The following is a 23,511-nucleotide window of genomic DNA, read 5'->3' as shown; positions in this document are numbered from 1 at the left end:
GATGAACTAATGTGGTATTAATGTGGATTTCATATGTTCTCCCACAGGATTTTTGTTGTAATTTACCATTTTATTCATGTTCAATTATTTTAAAGTGTTGCTGAATTAACAAGATCCACTTAGCTTTAATCACTACTCACCTCACTTTACAGCAATGCCATATTTTGCTTACAAAGACCTTCTGCAAAAGAACTAAGCAAGAGACTTAAAATACCACAAGAATTTAAGCAAAACCAGTGAACTAATCTAAAAGTTTTGAAAATATCATCCAGTGTTCTGGCTGAAAGAGGAAGCAGTGATTGGAGCTTTTCATGGAGTAGGTAGATTTTTTTTTTAAATGTAATTAATCCAAAAAGCAGATCCTTTGAAGATTCTGGGGTTGAGATGCTTATCAGAATAGACCAAGGGCAATAGACAACTATTTAACTAGCATCGTAAGAGAATTACATCAATTATCCATTCCTCCTGGTCAGGTCACTACATTTTCATCCAAAGAATCATTTGCCATCTCATTTGTTTGCTTTCTTTGTCTGTAGCCAAGGAGAATATTGCTTTATGATTACGACACTGTACTGCCACTCAGGAGATCTGTATTCGCACCCTTTCTATATTTTAGTTTTTTGTAAAATGAGAATGATAATATTTCCTGTCCTTGTACTTTGCTAATGCTTTAGCCTACATAGATAACATATCTCTATAATGTTTGCAAAGTACTCAGTTACTAAAATACTATTGCATGGTAGTGATAAAAGGTCAAATAAATACCTAAATGTTTGACTCCAACGTATAGCCCAATTGTGATAATGTTAAGGATTCTAGCAGTTGGGTAGCAGTGTAGCCAGAACTGGTCGGCTGTGTGATATTTATTTCCTAGATACAGGTACCTCTAATAAAAAAAAAATTCTTCATCTTTTTAAAATTTATTTTAGCTACCTAGTAAGGAGGAAAGTTACTTATATGATCTGCCATCATAAACTTTTCAGAACCTTATAGTTACATTTGAGGTGTGCAGGTGAAATGTGAACTAGAAAATGCTGTATACATCCATATTTAGAACATACCATTTTTCAGAATTGCTGTCTTTTATTTTATTTAAAATAGCTATAAATGCCATTAATTGATTGAAAGTATGACCAGGTCAGTACTTCAAGACATGATTAACCAGTTAATCATGAAATAAGTGTAACATTCAGGGGCCAGAGAGCTGTAGGTTTAAACCCTCTGGAAAAGGTGGTCTGTAATCTGGATCTGCTTTCTGGCTGAGTACTCTAACCACTCATAGAGGCTAAACCATAAAAAGCTCTTCCTCCCCAATTTTTTTAAGACTTACTCTCAAGTTTGCGCATACATAGCCACTGCCCTGTCCATTGATGCATAACCTACTGCTCATGTTCAGTAGCAGCGTGGGTATATATGCATCCACACTGCATGGGTAATATTTATTAGTTTATTTGATTTAGATGCTTTCCAGAAAGGCTAAGGCAGCTTAAAATAATAGACAAAAATTTTAGAAGCAGAATAAAATATTAGACTACGTGATAGAATCACAAACTCTTCCTAAGTGCCAAAAATGCCACTTACACAACTGGAAAGCTGCCATCTGGTTGCTTAAAGGGTAACAAGATTCAGTCCTTTATGCTCATAAATATGTTCTATTGAAATCTATTTACTTCTCAGACTAGTCTTAATCTTTTGTAGTGTAAGAATAGAGTTTTTTCTGCCCTAGAAGAATTTGAAAACAAACACTTCAGTAAGAAAGCTTTTCTAAATTATCTAGTTCCACTTATGTAACATTTAGGTGTCTCCACTCCAGCAATGTATAAATTCTTGCCATAACATTATCAAACAGTATTTGAAACGTCACCTTGTATGCACTGAAATCATTGCAGATTTCTGTTGTTTTATTTTAAAAGTAGAGAAGCTATTACCCTTAAAGTCTTATCATTCTAAAACTTGTTTAAATAAAGACACAAAAAAATAAGTCTTTGACTACAGTGGTAATTACCACATAATGTTACTGTAAGTCCTACTAGTAATAAGATTTTGAGCAGACAATCTTATCGTTGTACTGTATGAATGAAAAAAGTGTGATGCGGGGGAGAGAGGGGAGGATCATCATTAGCTGTTGAAAGGTTAAGAAATGTACTTCCTGATGTCAAGTCCTTTTGTGCCTGAGTATTAAACTGAACAGTGTACAGAAAGCATGGACAGGAGATGGGAGACTCAGACAAAATATGAGATATAAGCTACTTATTGATTTTGTTCATTAATCATTTGTCTGCTTTAAACCATAGCGTGCTTAATGTTCACTGAAAATATTCTGCTCCATTAGTAATTAGTTTAAAAATGATTATTGCTGTTTTAATTTGTGTTTTTCCACATGCATATTAAAACCACCTGGCTTAATGTAGCTAGAAGCCTTGTTATGCCATGATCTTATAACAGGTTTTCAAATTTCAGTGTACATCTAATTTAGTTATTTAAACAGAGCTAAGAATAAATCTTTGAAATTCATTGTTAGGAAAATCTTTCAATAAATAGGAAATTTCTGCCATATTTTGTTAAGCCAGTTACATTTCCATCAGTGTAGTGATGTCAATTCCATCCACTGTTTCAGTGAGCGCAACATCTGGCTCTCTTCCCGTAATCAATATAATCTCTTAAGAGTCTCAGTTTTGGAATCAGCTGCAAAAAGCACCAATTACAAGTTTGCAGATTTGACAGATTTGACAAAAAGCAATTATGTCATTAACAAATTATCCAGTTATCAAGCCATCTCATTGAGATAATAAGAGAAAAACTCAAGGCTGATTATTGCATAGAGAAAGAGAAACTAATAAGATGTGAAGAACATCTTGTTAATTTAAATGAAGCTCATTGAGTTAATGTTTTGAAGTAGCATGCTTTTTGGCCGTATCTGGACAAAAGCCTTACCATGCCCAGCAGTAGCATCCTCAAACACACTGCCTGGCTCCGTGTGTGCTGCTACCCAGATTGGAAGCAGTGACAGTTGGTGTCAACTAGCCTACCTTCGGTGCCCCACAGACTCAGCTACACTACTTGTGGTTCAGGTGGCAACACACAGTGATCCATACAACAGGTCTGAAGACTCCAGTGCCTTGCAGAGCAAGTTTGCAGTTATGGAGTAAGGGCTAGGACTTAGTCATCTAATGGTGTTGTTACTCATTAACTTTATATGTGTTAATGATCCTTAAATCAAAAGTGTCCAAATATTTGGGCAGGGAAACTGATGCTAAGGGCCCTCTGAGCACCTTAGGGTGCCTATACATGAATGCAGAGGCTGCTCTGACATGATAACTGCTGCACTCCAGCAGCCTCCGCACTGTGTGTGATACATATCTTGTGTATCACCAGCCCCAAGCCTAAGAATGGCAGTCAGCATGCTTGAATTAAAGTTCATCAAATGAGCTTTAGTTTAAGTGCCCTTGCCACCATTTTTAAGCACAAGGAGGCTGATACAGGAGAAGTGGCAAAGCTTTAATTAGAGTGGCTCTTGGAGCTACTCTGATTTAAACACTGTCCTCTTTACCCCAGACCACATGTAAAAGTGCTGTTAGATATAACCCTCTTCTATAGAAGACTATGTCTAACTGATTTTTGGCCTCCTCTACAGGACCTCCAGCATCCCAAGAGGCTCCCACCCAGCCACTCTCTTCCCCCATAGTCATAGCACCTTCTGTTTTCAAGCACTTAATATGATAAAAAAAATGAATAGCAGCAGAATTAATTGTTTAGTAGTCCAAAAAGTAAGCAAAGGAGTGGATAAATTTATATCTCAAACCTAACTCTTCAGCCCATATATTCCTACCTCCCTTTCCCCAAGATTTTTAAAAGGAAAATACAAATTTTCTCTTAGTATGAAAATACTGGTAACTCTTGAGACACTACTGTTTATCCAGCTGTCAAGGCAAAGTTCTGTTGTCTGTATTTCCCATTATATCTGGGGGGGGCTCTCAGTGTGATGGATGACTATTTAATGTGTCGACTTTATCCTAAGCTTATTCCCTTATTCTTCAGAAATATGAAAAGAGTTTTCTACCTGCTCTTTGTTTATGGGTGTGTGTATGTGTTGGGGGGGAGCAGACACTAATAGGAAATACAATATTATTGATTCAAAGTATACATTTGAGGTAAATTGGCTGTGGGCTTTCTTTGCATCATGAAAAAATGCAATCCGTATTTTCATCACCTTAGAATGCATGCTACCTATTGTGCAAATTATTTGTGCTAATGTTATATCACGTGGGATCAAACATACCTGAGAACAGCCAGCTCATTTTACCTAAAATGAGGTGAAATTTTACTGGTACTATAGATATGCATGCTTATTTCTAAAGAGGTTATAAAATGCATAAAATAACTTGGGTGACATTCACTTTTTAAAAGAACCTGAGTGCGAATATTGTGGGTCTTGCTCACCTGTGAGCTGCAACCTTTCCTCCCTCCTCACATCAATAATACTTTTCAGCACAAGTATTCAAACGATTCAGTGATTTCTGTTTGACTGCCTGCATGGTAAGGTCCTAAGCACAATAAGTAAACAGAAACTGAATGTAACCTATTTTCAAGAAGGGAAGGAGGGAGGAACTGGGAAGCTGTAGGCCAGTTAGTCTCACCTCTACCTTTGGGAAAGCTCCGAAAAAAATCATTAAGGATCACATTTGTGGGAGCCCAGCAGGGGAAATAATGCTGAAAGGAAATCAGCATGGGTTCATAGCAGGTAGATCCTGCCTGACTAAACTTGTTTCTTTTTATGACCAGGTCACAAAATGCTTAGATGCAGGAATCAAGGTAGATGTCATCTACCTAGACTTTAAGAAGGCCTTCAATACGGTATCTCATTCTGTTCTCATAAATAAATTGACAGGCTGTGATGCAGATGATTACATGGTCAGGTGGGTAGCAAATTGGCTCAGGGGTCACAGTCAGAAAGTGGTGGTGGATGGGACGATATCAATCTGGAAAGATGCAGGCACTGCAGTCCCGCAAGGCTTGGTTCTTGGACCAGTGCTATTCACTGTCTTCATCAGTGACTTGGACAAGGGTGTGGAGAGCACCCTGTCCAAATTCGCAGATGATACCAAAGTATGAGGCAAAATTAACACACCAGAGGATAGGGAATGGATCTGGACAGGTTGGAAGAATGGGCAGAATGAAACAAGATGCAGTTCAACAAAGACAAGTGCAAAGTGCTGCACTTGGGGAAAAAAGAACCACCAACACACTTGCAGGCTGCGAGATGACCTCAGCAGCACAGCAGCAGAAAGGAAACTTGGATTCATGGTTGACTACAAGATGAACGCGAGTCATTAATGTGACATTTTGATCAACAAGGCTAACCACAGCTTATCATGTATTAGCAGATGAATGATGAACAGGTCCAGGGAGGTGATGCTTCCCCTCTATGCAGCACTACAGTTGGAGTACTGCATCAGTTTTGGGCACTGCACTGCAAGAGAATGCAGAGAATCTTGACCACTGGTAGGCACTCGCCACCTCCCCTTTCCCCCCACAGGCCTGCGGCATCTCCACACTGACTGCCACCACACTCCTGCTGCTGACTGCACTGCTGCCACCTGCTGGAACTCACCATGCCCCCCCACTGCCGGGGGCACATAGCATTCATATTGTGAGGGTTTAGAGGAGGGCCACTCTTATGGTCAGAGGCCTGCAGGCAAGCCCCTATGAGGAGAGACTGAGGGACCTAGATCTCTTCAGCCTTCACAAGAGAAGGCTGAGAGGTGATCTTGTGGCTGCCTATAAATTCATCAGGGGAGGGCAGCAAGGAATAGGAGATGCTCTATTTTCTAGGGCACCGCCTGGAGTAACTAGGAACAATTGCCACAAATTGATAGAGAGCAAATTTAAGTTGGACATTAGAAAGAACATAGTAACGGTTGCCAGAATCTGGAATGGGCTTCCAAGGGAGGTGGTGCTCTCCCCTACCTTGGGGGTCTTCAACATGAGACTGGACAAGCACCCAGCTGGGGTCATCTGATCCCAGTGCTCTTTCCTACCCAGGGCAGGGGGTTGGACTCGATGACCTACTGAGGTCCCTTCTGACCCCAGCATCTATGAATCTGTGACTTTATTCCAACAGTGCCTGCCCCTTCCAGTCTTGATCACTTGATACACATACATCAGATCCATATAATAATCTTTGCTCAGGGCAAAGGAGAAGAAAGAAATACCCAACTCCTCTTCCTCCTTGTAGTATGTCCTGAAGGTAAATTCTTTCCAAGCCTGAATTTTGGAGGTCAATACAAGCTTGTGCCTAGCAAGATTTAGACATTTAGGGAAAAATTCTACTTCCTTTTTGCACCTATAATAACTAGATTGAATGAACCACTTAATTTGAAAGAGAGGTTTTTGGATGTTTTGGGGATAAGTGTGGCAGAAGAGAGATCAAGCATAATACCTAAGTAAAAATCTGGGCTAAACTTTTTAGCGAATACATGCTTTAAGTGAATATTTCTTTTAGGCTCTTAGTCCTGGGGTTTTTCCCTTTTTCTCTTGTTTGTAGTTGTGTTTTGTTTTCCTGATTTGTTTCTTTACTAAATTAGGCAGTGCTTCAGAGTCTCCCTGCTTTTTGCATATATCCTGGACCCTTGCTGATAGCAGCATTACTCAAACACTGTCAAATAATATTTTACATTTTTCTGACCATTAAATTAGTACTTCCAAAGTGAATAAGAGTTACAGATAATATGTAGCAAAATATAAATGTATTTATATAACATTTAAGAATATTAAGACTATTTAATCCTTATGAATTACATCAATATGGACCCAATTAGCACAGTTTGCAGCCACTTCATAATTCAAAAGAATGTGATCATTCGGCTGGAAGCACATTTGACAGAAACTCCATAGTCATGAAGGTAAAAGCTTGCAAGATCACCCACTAGGATGGAGAAGCTGTCATTCTTTCATCAGTGCTGTTGAATACTAATGTCAAGGTCAGAATAGTGTAATTTTAGGCTGCCAAAATATTGTTGCATCTGATACAGTGCAGATACTGAAAGAAAGTAAAGAAATACAAGTTTAATAAAGTTTCATATGATAGCTATAAAGTTTTATGTGCTACCTGTCCACAAACTCATAATACTATAGAACATTGTGTGTTATGTACAGATATATTAACATGTATTTATTGTATGCTAATATTTGCCATATGCTTTAAACAGTCCCAGTAATGAACAAACTTAAACATTATCCTCCCTGCTGATAATATCATAAATTATGACTCTCTAGAGATTTCAGAAATTGTGCATGCCATTTTATGTTTTCAAAAATCATTATTCAAAATATTTCATTTTCTCTAATACAGAATGATTTTTCACTGTAAATTAGATATTTTACACTAAATTAATATGTGACAGGGAACTGATTTCTTGGAAAGATTTATATGTGATGATACTTTCAGATTAAATACATAAATAAATAAAATGTCCAAGCAAAAAAAGTATTTAGATTGAAGATCCATACAAGTTCTGTAGTTTACCTTTAAGGAAATTATTTTCAAATCATTTGAAGAACTTAAATCAGTGATGGTCAACCTTTTGGGAAAGTATGCTGCAAGTCCAAAGTATGAGGTGTCACTCTAATAATCCTCCATCACCATTCCCTAGTGCAGAGGTTCCCAACTTTTTTCTTAGTGTGTACCCCCTTCCAGATTTACCAGCTGCCCGTGTACCTCTACCAGTATACTTTTGATATTTTAATCCCTTAAATGGCAATTATTATTATAATGCCATCATTAAACAATTTCTCCCAAGTATCCCCCAGAGATGTCTTGTGTACCCCCAGGGGTACACATACCAGTATGGGAACCCCTGGCCTAGTGCAACTAAATCCTATTGCCACAGGGATGTAACAATACTGATTTAAGCAGCACACACCTCAACAGCTCCCATGGGGCCAAACCCTTGAGCCAGCATCAACTCCCAACTGTGGCCCCATCCCTGAATGCCACTCTGATCTTTTTCCATCCACAAGTACCCCCTTGGCTCCCATTGTGGGGCTTCCTTCAACTCAGCACTCAGAACTTGCATGCCAAACACATTGTCTTTCCATGCCACTTGTGGCATGTGCCTGCTGGCTGGCCACCACTGTGCTAAATCCTTTATGTGCCTTGGAAAATCTTCTCTTGTCTACCAGAACTTACCTGTTTTCTCAATCCAATGTTTTCTGATATCCCAATAGTTATTCAGCTAGACCAGTGGTCTCCAAACTTTTTTGATCGCTCACCCCTATCAGTAAAAAATTTTTGAGCACGTACCCCCAATATATGTATATTTATATAAATCTAAATAGAAGTTGTAATATTTTCCTACCCCAATGGATCATCTTGCGCACCCCATTTTGGAGACCACTGAGCTAGACAAAAGTGATCCAAAACCATATCAACTAAATTTATCCTTGTGGGCATTTAGGAGCTTATATGTTAGAACTATATCATGAGTTCATTTACTCTCATTTCCTTTTAATATTGAAATTAAAAAATAACAAAGTGCAGCATGTTGATGTTTTTATATACAGTAAAATCTGTATGGGGCTTTTTGGGTTAAATTTAAAAAATACTTTCATTTTGATTGATTTTACATTACATGAATATGTCAATGAGAAGTGGCAAACAATACCTCAGTAGGATTGCTTTTCATATTCCACATACATCTTTGAAAGATGTCTAAAATGACATGTTTGTAGTAAAATATACATGGCCGGGTGAACTTTCCTGGTCTTATCTTGCGCCTCAGTAATTCTGAAACAGAAACAGAATCCTTTGTTCTGATAAACTAGACATCTTTTAAAAATATATTTATTAAAATGAAATATTCAGGGTTTCCCAAGTTATCATTAGCATACAGAGAATGTAGTCTTGCCTTCCTGTGCATGGTTAACTTTCATTCACAGTAAAAGGGGTTATGAGTAGTCTTCAAGCAGAGAAGACTATCATTTTCAAAACCAATCTATTTTATATTTTTGTTGGATTTATATTGCCTACTTACTGCATTGTGGAAAAAAATAGCAGTTAAGAGAAAATTCTTATTTGAAATTTAATTTTGTATTAACATAATTTGTTTTTGAATGGTTTGAAAGTTCATTTAGTGAGTACTACTTCAAGTACCCACAAATTTGTACTTTTGGGAGGGGCTTGGAGGTCTACAAATTTCTGAGATCTAGATGTATGCTATACTAATTCTTTGGTATACTGAAAAATGTAATGGTTTCTTAAATACTTGGAGGTATTTCCTATTTTATAATTAGTACCTCTGAGGGAGCTGTTAAATTCATACCAGTCTTTAATCAAGATGCCGATGACCTAATTTAAGAAGCAAGTGGGGTTCAATCAGTTTTTTCGGTTTTTTTTACATTTGAGTCAGAGGCCAGAAGTCCAAGCCCAGTTTAGAAAAAAACAAATAAGAATTTCCATTATATAAAACAATGACCCAAATGCAAATAGATCTTTTGGTTTTATCTTGAACGTAAAGATTAAGAATTACTTGCCTGCCTATAACTAAAATATTCCTCTGAAAAGTTGGAAGAAAAAATGATGGTTCACTTATTGCTTTGGTTATATTCATAACAGAAACTTCAATCTAACAAGTTAGAATAGAGTAGTATCTCTTTCCAAGGAGCCTGAATGCTTAAAGGATTGCTAATTCAAAGGCATCTCTAACATTCTATGGTCTGGCTTGGTTTTAAATGGATAAAGAACAAGCCATGCTTTCATTAAAGCAGCGACCCACTTTTATGCTACCTAATAGCAGTCTCTTCACCTTTTTAAATTCTTTTGTGACTTGTGCTGTCTCACTGAGTTCAGATTCAGTGAGTCCTAATATGGGTGCAAGTAATTTGAAGACATTTGACTCATATGATTCAAATTTTATGATTCTTTCTTGAATCATAAGGCTTAAGAAATATATATTGGCTTGTTAGTAGTGTTGCGAATATTGGGTGAGCATCAAGGTAATTGCCAGAGACAAACATTCTATCAGGAAGACAAATTCTCACATGATTTGTGTGAGGCAGTGACAGAAGAATGTCATAGTAACAGCCAGCACATGTGTCATATTGCTTTCAGGTAATGTACATGTTCCAAGTGTTAAAGTGAATTTGTGGAAATTGCTTCTGTGATTCAAAGGACTTTGCCCCCTGTAATATAATGCAACTAATATATCCTTGCACATTCTATTCAAAAGATCTGTGAGGTCGTTTCTTCACATGTAGGTAAAGGCATGATGGGATCTAATGTGCAATTCACACAATTGCTTCTCATGCCATGATACACATGCTCCCCTTGCATCAGCATAAAGAAAGTTCCTATAGCTGGGAACCCCACACAACCCAGCTGAGGGGATTCCAGTTGCTGGGGCATTGCACACACCCCTGGGCCTGGAGGATCATCACAGGGATAATCCCTCTGCCCTGGGGATGTGGGTAAACCCAAGAGGCCAGAGGATTGCCTCAGGGCAATTTCCACGCCTCCTCTCCACCCTGGGGATTGTGACTTTCCTGATCTCTAGTTGCCTGGGATATCAGCCCCAATCCCTAGCTGTACCTCAGCTGATGGGGCTCCCAACCACAGGGGAGACCCTGTTACATGTGCAAATTAAAGCTTGGTAGCAACCAGCTATAAAGTTAGCACTTATTTTCAAGGTCTAACTTTATAGCTGGTGAAGCTTTTTATTGTATGAAAGCTACTTTGGCATGTAGTTGGTCTCTATGTAATTGCACAGTTAACCAGTTAATTGTGCAATACCTATAATGTATAGAGGGAGCTTTAGTACCTAAAACTATTTTACAGCTGTAAATTGCCTTCATCTTACAACTAATAATTACATATTAGAAAGTTGTTTCATGCTTGGATGGTGCCACACATGAGACCTCTCAAAGCTAAAGGCCTAATACTGCAGCCACCTTCATGGTGGTATTCCAGCATTACATACATCATGGAATTTCCCTATTGGAACTTTAAACTATCCAATACAAATTCAACATCTGCATAACTAAACCTCTGCATTGAGCAATAGTTCCAGAAAATGAGTACAAAAAATCAAGAGCCTGTCTTTACATACCTGAGGTGTGTGAGCGCCTTCTAGCACATTATGGCTTCCCACTCTTTTCTCTTCTTTGTCCATTCAAAGAGAAGTCTTGTTATAAAAAAGGCTCTGTTAATAATAATAATATACAAAGAGTGGGGAGAAAACAGAAGGGCCCTAAATATTTAAAGCAGTGGCCCAAAGCAGTCTAAGTCAGTTTACAGATACAGTTGTTATCATGCTTCCAGTATTACAATACATAGGTAGATTCAGGATTTTGTAAAGGAAAGTGCAGGAACAGCAACTGGCACATCAGGAATGCCTGCACCCTAGCTCCCAGGCTTCCCCCCATCCACAACTGGGGAAGAAAAACCACATGAGGAGCAGCAGCCAGGGACTTTTTAAGTCCCCAAATCAGGTAGGAATCTTTCCCTTCTGCACTCACTCCTATGTCTACTTGTAGCACCTTCTCCTTCCCCTCTGTGCTAAGTGGCACCTCCACCCCACTCCTGTTCCCTCTCAAATGCCCACTGCTGCCACAGTCCCTAACTAGCCAGTAGGCAGGGGGAGCTCCAGAGCTACTTCTGACTTGCTCCATCCACCTGGGCTGTGCAGGGAGCTGGGATCAGCTGGGGATCGCAGTAGTGGCAGGCAGCTTCTCCATCCATACGTCTCTTCCTGGGCTGGCAGGGAATGCCTGATGGGACCAAGCAGGGAGGAGAATCCTTTTGGCTGCCACCACTGCTGTCCCTGGCTAAGCCCAGCTAGGGCAGGGCAGGGATTGCTTTGGAGCTCCACCGGCAGCTGGGGACAGTGGAAGTGGTAGGTAGGATGGCAGGGAATGGGAGAGGAGGGGACATACTGCTGAGTATGGAGGGGAAGGGAAAGACAGGGATTCTTACCTGCTTCAGAGACTTAAATATTTATGTCCCTGCCTGCTACTCCCATTCCCATTGAATGATCTGAAAGGGAGCACAACTGTGCCAATGCACCCTTTCTGCATCTAACCCTGTGGATCCACTCCAATACGAGGTAACTAGGAATCTAGGTCAAGGAATCTGGTGCCACATGGCTTGATGTTCTTATCTTCACCCATTGAAGAATTTTGCTCATTTATGGTTTGCACAAAGCATTTTCTTTAAAACAACTAAGAAAGGAAATTAAACTAGTGTTTATGGCAAATGTTAGAATAACTCCCCACACCTGAGGATAATGTCACACTTTATGGCTCAGAATATCATTTAGTTTTAACTTGTTGCTACTTATTAAGTAACAGCACTCAAAATAAACAAAATGAAGACATAGGGGAAGAAGCAGGAAATGAAGGCAGGTATAGTGTGCATGTGCTCTATTTCATAGATTTCATAGACATTAGGGCTGGAAGGGACCTCGGGAGATCATCGAGTCCAGCCCCCTGCCCAAAGGGCAGGAAGTCAGCTGGGGTCATAGGATCCCAGCAAGATAAGCATCCAATTTACTCTTGAAGGTGTTCAATGTAGGTGCTTGAACCACCTCCACTGGCAGACTGTTCCAGACCTTGGGGGCTCAGACAGTAAAGAAATTCTTCTTTATGTCCAGCCTGAAACGGTCTTGCAGGAGTTTGTGACCGTTCGACCTCATCATCCCTTGGGGCGCTCTGGTGAACAAATGTTCCCCCAGATGCTGGTGGTCACCCTTGATAAACTTATAGGTGGCCATCAGATCACCCCTGAGCCTGTGCTTTTCCAGGCTAAAGAGTCCCATGTCTCTCAGCGTGTCATCGTAAGATCTGTTTTCCTGACCTCTGATCACGTGCGTGGCTCTCCTCTGGACTCTCTCAAGCTTCTCCACATCCTTTTTGAATTGTGGAGCCCAAAACTGGACGCAGTACTCCAGCTGCAGCCTCACCAAGGCCGAGTACAAGGGGAGAATGACGTCCCGGGATTTGCTCGAGAAGCATCTATGGATGCAAGCCAGCGTTTTGGTCGCTTTATTAGCCGCAGCATCGCCTTGCAGGCTCATGTTCATCTTGTGGTCAATGATGACCCCCAAGTCTCTTTCTTCTGTAACCAACGTAGCACTGCTGAGCCTATAAGGGTGCTGCAGGTTTTTCCTCCCAAGGTGGAGAACCTTGCATTTTTCGGTGTTAAACACCATGAGGTTCTCATCTGCCCATTTGCTGAGCTTGTCCAGGTCAGCCTGGATCACCCGCCTATCTTCTGGCGTGGATGCTTTGCCCCAAAGTTTGGTGTCATCGACGAACTTGGCCAGTCCACTCCTGACTTCAATGTCCATATCGTTAATGAAGATGTTGAACAGTATGGGTCCCAGGACAGAGCCTTGAGGGACCCCACTGATCACAGGACACCACGATGAGTGACTGCCATCAATCACAACCCTCTGGGTCCGACCACGGAGCCAATTTCCCAGCCAGCGGATCGTGGTGGAGCCAAGGCCACAACTGGCCAGTTTGGCCAAGAGGTGATCATGGGATACCAGATCAAAAGCTTTTTTGAAGTCAAGATATATGACATCAATCTCTTCTCCCTGGTCCAGGTGATAGGTCACCTGGTCATAGAAGGAAATGAGATTGGTCAAACAAGACCTACCCGCAACAAACCCGTGCTGGCTGTCCCTTAGAATGTTAGCCTGGTCCAGTCCCTCAAGGATGGCCTCCTTAATAAACTTTTCTAAGATCTTCCCCAGGATAGAAGTCAGGCTAATGGGCCTGTAGTTAGCCGGATCCACTCTCCTTCCTTTCTTGAAGATCGGCACCACATTGGCCTTCTTCCAGTCTTCGGGCACTACACCAGAGCACCAGGAGTTTTCAAAGATCTGTGCCAGGGGCTGGGCTATGACGCTCGCCAACTCCTTGAGTACCCTGGGCTGCAGATTGTCAGGGCCAGCTGACTTGAAGGTATCCAGCTTCTCAAAGTGTTCCTTCACGAGGTCAGCATTTATGGAGGGTAGGGGATCCCCATCACCCGGATCTCCCTGTCCCATAGCAGGCATGGGCATCCCATGTGTCTGATGAAAGACTGACGCAAAGTACCTATTTAATAGGTTGGCTTTTTCCTGGGCGTCAGTTGTCAGTTGCCCCATCTGGTTTAGCAGGGGTCCAACGTTGCCCTTGCTTTTCCTCCGGCTCCCCACATATCTGAAAAAGGACTTTTTGTTGTCCTTGATGCCTGAAGCTAGTTGGAGTTCAGTTGCAGCCTTGGCTTTCCTGGTTTGCTCCCTGCAGGACCGGACCAGCACGGAGTAATCCTCCTTGGAGGTGAATCCCATCCTCCATCCTTTGTAGGCTTTCCTTTTAAGCCACAGGAGGTCCGCTAGGTCCCTGGAGAGCCGGGGGGGCTGCTGTGCCTTCTTGCTGCCTTTCCTCCGTGTTGGAATAGATTTAGCTTGTGCAATGAGGATCGCTTCCTCGAGGAGCAACCACTCTTCTTGAACTCCCATCACCCTGGGGTCATGGTCCCTGAGGGCTTGACCGACTAGCCTCTTGAGCTTGTCAAAGTCGGCTTTTCTGAAGTCAAGGACTTCTGTGTTGCTGACTGACTTGCCAGCTTTACGGCGGATGGTGAAGGTGATCAGCTCGTGGTCGCTGTCACCCAGCTTCCCATTGATCACTAGGTTGCCGATTAGGTCGTCCCCCGTAGCCAGTACTAGGTCGAGCAGCGCTTTGCCTCTTGTTGGCCCATAGACTTGTTGAGTCAGGTAGAGGTCATCCACGCACGAGAGAAAGCTTTGCGACCGCTCGGATTTTGCTGAGTGATCTTCCCACGAGATGTCCGGGTAATTGAAGTCACCCATGACAACTAAGGTCCTGGAGCAAGTGGCCTCAGTCAGTTCTGGGGCGAACTCCTGGTCAAGCTCAGGATTTTGAGCTTATGATAACACACATCTTCAAATCCATTCTAACCCTTCTTGCTTTCATCATCATCATTCTCATGATTACTACTATTGTTGCTGGTGTCATTTATAATTTATTTTGTATGATTTTTTTCCCTCTAGGTGAGCCAGGTGAGAAGACAGTTCTAAATGTTTTGCTATATAATTGTGACTAGGTTTGATGCATCCTTTAAGAAACATGCTTAAGTTCTTCAAGGCCCCAAAAGTTCAATGTAATTTCAATTATGAGGTTCTATGTTTAGAGAACTCCAGTTTGCATTCTGTTCATTGACTATTAATAATTATAAATATGCTGTTAAAATTTAAACCATTTATAACTATGTATGGTGGATGGTATACAAACACACATTATGAAAAATACAGGTATAAGTAGAGACCTATATCTGTGTATATATATTTAATATGTAAATAGATTCCTTTATTCTAGAAAGCGAATAGATTGTCATTTGACATGCACATTTGGAAACAGTCACAGATCCAGTCCCTTGGAAGAGGTGTACAAATGCAATTGTTTTTCTATTTCAAAGATAAATTATACCCTTCAAATTAAGATTTTCAATATTTTAATCTCGATGGAGGCTTCCTGAAAATCTAAATTGGTATCGATGCATATATGACCTTTTGAAATATTTTACCTGATAGTGACTGTTTATATATAAAATAAAATCCTGATCAGTCTGACACTTACTAGAGACTTCCTGCTGCTTAGAAATGTGTACTGTAATAGCATTTGTATGTTTTCTTTTCCCTTAAGGTTTCAGATTCACAAGAGCACAGAAAATTAGAAAGAATATCTAAACCCTAAAACAGAAATAAATGGAGCTAGCTATTTGTATCCTGTTCTAAAAAATCTCTATCTGTATGTGCATGTGTTTGAGTTTGTGTGTATATGTAATTTGTTGTTAAAATGCATTTAGGTGTTATATATGTGCATACATATATGTATGTGTGTTTATGTGTAAAATGCATATAGTTATTTCATTTGTCTTGTACCAAGTGCTCATAACTAGATTACATGAGATAATGGTTAATATACTTGAGGTACTGCTGACTTCAGAAAAATGTTTACCAAGTTTGTGTTGCAAGATTTACCCTATCCAGCAGCAGCCAAACAATTTATTTTGCTGTGTGCATAAGCCTACGGAAGCCCTTTATGGAGTGCCAAAAGAAAGAAAAAATGTGAACAGTTTCCACCATTCCAAGGTGCTTTAGGTCCTTATTAGGCAACGTACCTAAGCATATGCCCAAATTTGAGTGCAAAGCAATGCTATTCAATTCACTAGCCTTGCAGAGCCTTCACCAGGTGGAAGTACAAAGCTGATTCTGAATTTAAGATAAAAGAATCTATTTCATTAATCCAGTTCATAAATCTAGTTTGATTAATATAAATATTAGTTGTGCTTTTTTATTAACAGAACTGAATGAAATGATAGTCAAGCAAAAGTCAATTTGGGTTTTGGCACTAATTTTATGGGCCACAACTTTATCCTACATATCTCATTTTTTTATATAAAGCAAATCTAAGAATTGTGTATTTTAAAAAGACCAGAATATCTCACCTGAGATTTGTCCTTGTGGCTGAAGTGCTGCCATAATGTAAGTGATTTTTTTTTTCAAGTATATGTTTGTCCAATAATTCCCTGCTTCATTTTTACCTTCAGTTAAATAATTAGTTTAAGATGAATGTATGTTTAAAACTATTAAGATATTTTAAAAACCTTATATACAAAATGCTGTTGCAAATACTTATGCCAAATATTTTGCTTATCTTGAATAAATATTAAGGTAAAAAATTAGCTGTCCTAATTAGTTGTTTTTGAGGAACATACAATTACATTGAAGTTTAACAGGCAGAGAAATTTTCAAAATTTCTCCACACCCTAATCTATAGTTTTCCAAACAGCTGCAGTTCTAAAAAAGTGGTGATCACCATTTTTAAAGGGAAAAAAATCCGCATATTATTTTCCTTCAAAACTTTTATTTTATAGTCTCCTATATTTTTTCAATTGCAGAAAAACCCAATAATAATAGCTATTATTGTTACTATCATGCCTTAAATCAGAACTATAAATATCATTATATGACATATTGCCTAATAAACAAAGTTCATAATTACACCAAAGATGAAAACACTCTGCAAAGCAGCCAATTTATCTCTTTGTACCTCTCAGCAGTAAACTGCAAGACTCATCTTCAAATATACAAAATAAATTAGTAAATGTGTTGATTCTTGCCAGAAAGGAGGCTACAGATTAAATCTGGTCTGTATAGCAATGGCACTTTAGAATTTTACCTTCTCATTTTATTTATATACACCGTGTTATTTACATACCCTGTTTCCAAATACTTTAAGATGATTACCAAGTCCAACCTCATGGCATGAATTCTGAGTTTGTCTGAGCTGACCTAGTCAGTCAGATTTGACTCACCAGGGAAATCTGGTGAAAACTTGTCATGAGTTTAACCAGATTAGCTTTGCTGTACTAATTGCCACTATTGACTTGATACATATAGTAATAAAAAATGAATAGCTATAGGAAGCAGTCAGCTACCATAATTATATTAACCATTAGAATCTAGGACAAAAATTCTGGCTTTTCAGCATCAAGAAGACATTCATTCTCTTTAAGCTGAAAGGGAATTCCTTTTTAGGGAATCGCTATTGGTTTTATATGTTCGTTCAGGGCCAGTCACAAAGGGACAAGATCAATTGTATGAGACAAAGTCAGTTTCTGCTACTGCCGTATTTTATAAAGTAAACCTTCCTCAGGTCTCTGAGAGAGAAGTAGATGCAGCAGAACTAAATAGCGGATGGAACAAATGCTTATGTAAAACTCCATAAGTAAGTAAAGGCAGCCTATAAGAGAAATTATGAGGTAGCCAACAACAGGAGACAGAGCAGAAACCTGGTAAGTGAAAGAGCAACACCCTTCAAGAGGATTGTTATCATTTGTGAAGTGCAGAGATTAAAAAGTATTAGGCAGATTATAATGGAACATGACTTCATAGCCAATGACTTTGTGGCCCGTTATAAAAGATTGTGAGAAGATCTTTTAGTATTTGATTCTTTTGGTGTTGATATAGATTTCCTTGATTGCTGGGTTTCAGTACTTTGCTATTAACCATCTCTTCCATTCTGTTGGTAAGTACTTTCAGTTCTTTATCAACCTTGCCACAGAGCTCAACAATATCAAATTCTTGTCTGAATATCTGGATATAAAACTATCAGTTTATCTCTGTAATCAGAGCCAGGCATTTTATTGGAGCTGTAGATATAATGAAACAGTGGTCATGTTAGGTGTTTATTCTTTATCCAAAAAAAAGCGCCTTTGTTTCAAAATATCTACAACCTTGAGAGTGGTTTAATTACCTTGAATAAATTTTGCAACCATGATCATTTTTCTCCCCATCACTGTTTTATGATAAAATTAGGGTGGGGGTTCCTCCAGAGATGTGTTCTTTATATTATTACCAGTGTCTTGGTCATCTCTGGTTTATACTACTGTAATGTACTCTGCATTGGGGTTGTACCTTAAAGTTACTTCAGAAACTTAAATTAGTACAGAATGTAGCTAATGACTTGTTAAGCAGTGCTTCCCATGGCATATTCCATCACTGCCCTTTAATCTGCATCAGTTTCCAATTAGTTTTCAAGTAGAAGATGAGGTATTGTTTTTGACCTATAGAACATTAAATAATTTTGGATCTGGTCAATTGAGAAGTCACCTTTCTTCTTGTGTGATGAAACCGCAGTAGTGATGATTGGAGGCACTCAAGGTTGTAGTTCTCTGAGTTAGAATGACACTGTCAAGTTAAAATCCACGCTTCTTGAACAAGTCTTATCTGTTATTGTTATAAGTAATGCCTTCAACTGTGAGACTTAAGATTACTGTAAATGAAAGATCAGATAGCAAAAAAAAACCCTCTTTTAAAAATTTGTTTTATTTTCTCAGCATTACTCAGCATTAGGTAAAGAATCTGGGAGAATATATGGGTTTTTTCTTTAATTTCATGAATACTTTATTTACCAAAAAATATGTTTTTGGCTGACTTGAAACTATTTGTAAATTCAGATACAAATCACAAAGTAGTTTAATTTGCGGGTGGCAGGGAGGGAGGAGGAGAGGAGAGGAAGCTATATGGACAAAGCTGTGTCAAGAGCTGGTTCCCATTTTTACCCAAGAGCCCTGGTTTTAGGTTAACTAAGATTCAGACCTTGCTCTCAAGAGTGAACTTGAAACAGTATCTCCTCTCAAGAGCATACCCAATGGTCATCATGGTATAGTGTATTGGAATGGTCAAAGTCACTCTTGGTGATATTGTTCCACTTTACATAAAATGCTGAAATGTATTCATTAGGTCAGAGACTGGAATCTGGTTGTCCCTGGTAAATATTCTAACCGCCAGACAATAGAAGCCTTTTCACATTCTCTATTTGGCTTATAGACTATATAAATACTATAGAAAGTAAAATTATTTTGACAGGGGCTATAGAGTGGACTGTCCAACTCCCAGGCAGGTGATCTCAGACCATGCAAGCTACAGACCCAGGGGTCATGTGCCCTGTGGGGAGAATGTGCGCCTCTCCCCAGTTTCCTTACACCATGGGAGCAGCCTGGCTCCCCACTCTCCTAGCCTTGCAGGGCCCACCCTGATCTCCTCGCAGCACAAGCAGCCCAGTTTTCCTGCATTATACACATAGCACTCCCCCTTGGTCCCACATTACACAGGCAGCTTCCCTTTGGCCCCACAGCCCAGCTCCCTCCCAACTGCACATGCAGCACTCCTCTCCTCTCCTGGCCACACATGCAACCCAGCTGGCAGGCAGCCCAACTTCCTTCTTTCCTGTGCCTGCAGTTGAGGCACTCAAGCCCCTTCCTAGCCACTGCAGCCTAAGGTAGGAACAACTTTCAGGGTGAGAGGGAGGAGGGGCAGTGGCAGCTGAGCAGGCTTCGTGCTAACTTTGGAGGCCACACAGGGCCCATTAGCCCCCAGTTGAGGACCCCTATCCTGTAGCATAGTGGTTAGGGTTCTCTTTATGGAGGTGAGGGATATGTTTTCCAGTTTACTCAAGCAGAGGATAGAAGTGAAATCAGGTCTTCCACCTTCGGGTAGGTAGAATACTACTTCCTCACTTTCTCCGTTTCAGTGAAAGAAGCACTTTTTTGTTTCAGCTTGATCCAAATGCAATTTCTCTTCAAATTTTGTTCCATCAGATTGAAAGATCACTTGCATAACTCTGTTTTCCAGTTTTACTGTTTTTAGCTCTCGCTAAATAAATTAACAACAAATATAAGAGAGAAGGCCTGCAAGGGACCTCATAAGGTCATCTAGCTTGGCCCCTTGCACAAGGCAGACCCATCCCTGCCAAGTGTCTGTCTAACTTGCTTTTGATAGCCCATCTCCAGCCTCTCTGTAATTGCCCTTCAGGTATTTGAAGACTTTTATCAAATCCCCTCTCATTCGTCTCTTCTCCAGGATAGCCTTTCTTTTTCAGCCTTTCTTAGTAAGTCTCATCTCCCCGGCCCTAATCCTTTTTGTTGTCCTGCTCTAGATTCTTTCCAAACTTTCCACAACCTTCCTTAAGTCTAGGGTCAAAAACTGGACACAGTACCCCAGGTGAGACCTTGCTAGTGCTGAACAGAGTGGAAGAATCACTTCTTTTCATTCATATGGTCAGGTAGGTCAGTACTCCAGCTGGTCAGGCCGCAGCTGGAGTACTGCGTCCAGTTCTGGGTGCCACACTTCAAGAGGGATGTGGACAGCATGGAGAGGGTCCAGAGGAGGGCCACTCGTATGATCAGGGGACAACAGGGCAGGTCCCATGAGGAGAGGCTACGGGACCTGAACCTATTCAGCCTCCAAAAGAGAAGGCTGAGGGGGGATCTTGTGGCCTGTTATAAACTAGTCAGGGGGGGGATCAGCCAGCACTGGGGGAGTCACTGTTCCCCCGAGCACCACCAGGAGTGACCAGGAATAACAGTCACAAGCTGGCAGAGGGTAGGTTTAGGTTAGATATCAGGAGGCGCTACTTCATGGTCAGTGCGGCTAGGGGCTGGAACCAACTTCCAAGAGAAATGGTGCAGGCTCCTACCCTGGGGGTGTTTAAGAGGAGGTTAGATGAACATCTTGCTGGGGTCGTTTGACCCCAGTATTCTTTCCTGCCATGGCAGGGGGTCGGAATAGATGAACTGCTCAGGTCCCTTCCGACCCTAGAAACTATGAAACTATATCAAGTGACACTCCTTTTTTGAAAAAACAGCACCTGGTGCTTCATATTCAGTTTATGGTCTACTGTAACCTCCAGGTCCTGTAGCATCATAGTAAGTCAGGAAGGGCTTCCTCGCTCACTGGCCTCTCTACCATGTGAATTGAAAAGTTATCCCCAACACTCTCCAGGAACTGGCTGGATTGCTTATGGACTGCTGTGTTTCCCTCCCAGCAGATGTCTCAGTATTTAAAGTCCTTTATGAGAACCAAGTCTTGTAATTTGTAAATCTCATGCCAGGTCATAGGGAGCCAGGTTTGGGAGTTACCTTAGTGTCAGGAGAAGCAATCAAGACCTGAGGGGTGTGTACTAAGTTGGAGTGTAGAGAAGCCAGAAAGCCAGAAGATTCTTCTGGGAAACTGAGTCAGGGATCCAAAAGGTCAGGCAGAACGCAGGGTCAGGAAGCTAGCTGAGCCAAGTATCCAGGAAATCAAACCTGAATTGGTCAAGTATCTAAAAGGTCAGGCCAGACTCACGGTCCATGGGCAAGCTGGGTCAGGTATCTGGAGAATCTGTCAAAAAGCCAATAACAGCACAAGCAAAGGGTCCAGCAGCCTGGGAACAGGACTGAACCTTGTTGCCCAGGCACTTCTTCTGGGTCAGACATTTCTACATCTTCCTAGATCACCACCCCACTGTTGAAGAAGCCTGCTGGCAACACCATCTCTGCAGCTGTGTCTGTGCCTGCCTCTGATTTGTCCTTTACCCTTGATGAGAAACACTGATGAGGACATCATCTGGGTCCCCTGTCCCTTTCACCTTTGTGCCCAGAGCTACGTAGTCACTTCTGATCTGCTCAGGGTTAACTGTGGCAGTATCTTTAGTGCCCACACACATAAGCAGAATGAGAGAGTAAGCAGAGAGCTGGATGAGTCCTATTCTTTGTGGAGGACATTCACACACCAGAGTCAAAACATTGTTTTTGAGGGAAAAAATAGGAAAAATTATTTTAACACTGCAAGACATTAAGAGGAGGCTCACTTTCACCTCTCTCCTTTTTAAATGGCCTAGATTTCAAGAAGAGGGAAGCCCATTCAAAAGAGGGGTAATTGGGCAGTTTTCTAAACAACACTTTTTGATCAGATGTTTTAGTTCTACTGCAATGGCTTTTTTGTTTTGTTTTGTTTTGTTTTGGGGGGTTTGGGGCTGTTGTAGTTTGGTTTCGTTAATTTTTCTGCCTTTCGGTACTGGGGAAAAAATGAAAGAAATGGGAGGGAATTAGTGGCAATCACTAATGTTAATTTTGATTGAATTGTAGATCCAGTGCCCCACAATATTTTGGATATATATGTATATTGTTTAATTCCTTTTCAGAATTTAGAGCTGAACTATGTTTCAGGCATGAAGGTTGTAACTGTATTGGTCTACAGGCAAAAGAAATCAGAACTCATGGCAGAGTTGATATATTTTTTTAGACCAACTATATATTTGCAAAAAAATACCTAACTGTACTAAGTGCTTTAAGGAAATCTTAACAGGTACATGAAATTGATCGTGTACTTTTTTTTTTACATGATGGGACTCTCACAGAGGGAAAAAGGAAAAAACAATAGAAAGAAAATGTGGAGGAACAGGTGAATTTTGCACTTAAGAAGTTATGTACTGTAACTTTTTTTAATATATGCACAGTAACTAGAAAGGTGCAGACTGGTCTGTCAAGTAGTATCTTACAGGTCATATATTTGAAGCAGTAGTTGCAGCTCAGTCACAAAGTTGGCAGGGACTCTCTTTGACAGCAACTAATGAGGGGAAAGGAAAAGAGGTGCATGTTCAGTAAAAAGTGCAATGTATAAATAATTACAGGGGAACATACAAAAGAGCTCTAAAAATCCTATGGGGGGAAAATCAGTGAAGATGATTAATGGTTATCAGCTGTAAAATAAATGTGTTTAAGCTCTGTTATCTTTGCTTTTATAATGAGGAATTAACCACTTTTAAACTAATACTTTTATCAGAACTTTACTTTTTATACTTTATTTAATCGGTATTTTGTATAGACATTGTCACTGTCACTATAACCTTTCAGGCCCTATGTCTTGGCATTTCAGAGAATTGTTGTGTAACTTTAAGGCTCCTGGGAAGCAAATTTAGCTGAAACATTCAAGTACAATTTCATGTGTGATGCAGAGCCACAAAAATTCCCCTCAGATTTGCCTATTGTTGCAGAGAGAAGCTTTTGTAATTACCAAGGGATTATAGCAGAATATGAAAGGCCTTGAAAGCAGCTTTCTTGCAGATCAGGAATGTGTTCTGCACAAACTCTGAAACAATCAGCTGGGGTAGTGA

At 40.3% G+C, this 23,511-nt stretch overlaps 1 protein-coding gene across 6 annotated transcripts in view; it reads left to right on the top strand.

Moving 5' to 3' along the window:
• Positions 1 to 23,511, top strand: part of TENM3 (teneurin transmembrane protein 3) — a 2,356,642-nt gene that overhangs the window by 949,320 nt on the left and 1,383,811 nt on the right. The gene's annotated exons all lie outside the window — the stretch shown is intronic.

The sequence above is a fragment of the Crocodylus siamensis genome, chromosome 2 (assembly GCF_052110815.1).
Source record: "Crocodylus siamensis isolate JL-2025a chromosome 2, ASM5211081v1, whole genome shotgun sequence".
Classification (NCBI taxonomy): domain Eukaryota; kingdom Metazoa; phylum Chordata; order Crocodylia; family Crocodylidae; genus Crocodylus; species Crocodylus siamensis.
The sequence above is the reverse complement of the archived record's forward strand: the minus strand, read 5'-3'. Positions and strand labels throughout refer to the sequence as shown.